Raw genomic sequence first — 2,454 nt, forward strand, 5'->3', positions numbered from 1 at the left:
CAAGACACAATTAAAACAAAGATGACTCGATTCGATTGAATCGGCTCATGAACTTTAGCCACGTTTTGCATAAAGAATTCCTTAGTAATTTAAGTTTCATGTTCAGAGCACATCTTTAGATCATAACCACTTAAGCTCACAAATAAGTTCGCGGACTTAAGACAACCGGTGGAGTTTTCCAAACTCAGCAGAAAATCTCGGCAAAGAGATTTTCTCCAGTTCGCGGACTAACACGCAAACGAGTTTTTGGAAAATCCCAGCAGAAATTCTCGGTACGAGAACTTCCGTCAGTTTGCGGACTGAATTCGCGGACTAGGCTCGCGGACTGGGTTCGTGGACTTGGCAAACCCAATTCCTATCGTTTCTCTCAATCAACAAAGTTCGAAAGCTTCGGATTAAGGAATACATGGTTATGTAATCTAAACTCTTATTCCAATCATTGAGACATTCTCAGAGGACGTTATATAGCCGTTATTCACAGACCGTTTCACGTCAGAGCAATTCTCAAAGTAATTGAAACTTTTCATGACTTTCGTCACTAGGTGAAGATAAACTTGATCAAAGCGAAACGGTTTATTAACACATGATTTCGAGATATAGATAGGCGAGATATACTCGGCTCGAAATATCAAATGTGTATGATCCAGTCTATATAGCATACGACTTTTGTCTCAGAAGAAGTAGGAGATAGAAGAGATAGACTTTTGAGTGATACATAAGTTCAAGTCTCCACATACCTTTTGTTGATGAAGTTCCACGGTTCCTTGAGTATATCTTCGTCATTGTATGATGAATCGCCATGAAGTCCTTGAGCTCAACTACACTTTTCTATCCTAGTCCGAGACTTAGTTATGTAGGCTAGAAATCAAGACTCATAGTTTTGATCAATAACATTGACAAACATGCTTGAGATAGCAACGCATGCGAGGTCGACCGAGCTATGTTCTAAAAATCTCCCCCTTTGTCAATTTTAGTGACAAAACTATTAATATATATGGAATACAAAAAAGATAAACTTTAGTGGATCCTATTTCATAGTCTAATATTCAACGTTCCCTGAAATCTTCGTCCTTCCAAGTACTTCAATGATCCCAAAGGTTGTAAGTTTAGCATCACCGTTGTTGAAAATCCTTAGCTATAACAATGAGAGAAATCGAGATTCTCGATCATCATTATACAGTGACATAGTATTATTATGTAACATCAAAGTCCAATTGCATCACTAATTTAACAATAATACTACGGTGATATGTATCACTCCCCCTTAGTCAATACTCCATCTAGATTATGGAAACCACTCCCCCTTACATAATGATCCGAAAACCATATGTATTTGTAGTGTGAACTACATTATTTCTCCCCCTTTTTGTCAATAAAATTTTCAAAGGTACAAGAACGGGATCATAATGAAATTTCCACAAGAGACATTTCATAGACTAAAAGAACATACCAACTTAATTTAGATGCAATCATAAAGCCGAAGCTAAATCCATATCGCAAGACTCCCAGCCGATCCCTTTATGTTCAATGGAAAAATCTGCAAGAAAAAAGAGGTAGATTCATCATAACCTGCGCTTTACGGCTTTACCTATAAAAGGCATGGCGGACAGTTTTAAGAGTGCTGAATTTACCTCGGACCTTACAACCCATGGTATTGCACCCAATCCTATAGAGAAAAATCCTATGTACACCTTACATAAGTGAACAATCATGAATATTCTAGCACCTCGATAATGACAGGAGTTAGTATACAACTTTACTGTTTTAAAAGTCTTACCAGGATTCCTGTCAGAATGAATGCTGGTACTGCATCGAGCAGCAATTCATGCTCCTGATTTACTTAAACTGGTCAGGATTCAGGCATAGAAGAAAAGAAGGCAGAAAAATGGAGAGTTCTTTGTTGGAAAAATCGTTCAATTACCTTCAGAAAGAATGCAGCAGCACACAGGATGCAACCTAGAACCAGTCCTGCTATTGAGACCTATATAGAGAGCAAAAAAAAAAAGAGGCAGCGCTAAGATTGATGACAAACGACATTGCGTATAACTTTTTTGTAAGTATGATAAAAACAAGTTTGAAACTTTACCAGTAGAAGTATTCTTCTTCCAGCTCTGTCTATTAAGACTGCACTCAGAGCGGTTAACACGATCTACAAAATACGAAAATCTATCACCATATTGCAGAGGCAGGGAAATGTTCAGATATGCAGAAGGAAGAGTGCAAACCTGAAGAGCAGCACCAGCATTTGTTCCAATGTCTGGTGGAAATCCTGAAAAATGAGGATAGACAGACAAAAATCACCAACCAGAACCAAAAGAGGATAAGATAATGAGATTGATTGGAGCAAGAGGGTCTATTAGCTATAGCGGTGTTACCTACGGACACAAAAATCTGGCTTTGATAAAAAAGAATGCCAGGCAATCCTCCAAACTTTTGACACACCATCAGTCCTAC

General features: G+C 38.1%; 1 long non-coding RNA gene across 1 annotated transcript; it reads right to left on the reverse strand.

Moving 5' to 3' along the window:
• Window positions 1-1,487: 1,487 nt before the first annotated feature.
• On the reverse strand, window positions 1,488-1,973 carry LOC113357298. The gene is made up of 4 exons (XR_003363558.1): window positions 1,922-1,973; window positions 1,778-1,831; window positions 1,632-1,691; window positions 1,488-1,537 (listed from the first exon to the last, which is right to left on the reverse strand). It is a non-coding gene; the product is annotated as an uncharacterized LOC113357298 (long non-coding RNA).
• Window positions 1,974-2,454: the final 481 nt, after the last annotated feature.

The sequence above is a fragment of the Papaver somniferum genome, chromosome 3 (genome assembly GCF_003573695.1).
Source record: "Papaver somniferum cultivar HN1 chromosome 3, ASM357369v1, whole genome shotgun sequence".
Taxonomy (NCBI): domain Eukaryota; kingdom Viridiplantae; phylum Streptophyta; class Magnoliopsida; order Ranunculales; family Papaveraceae; genus Papaver; species Papaver somniferum.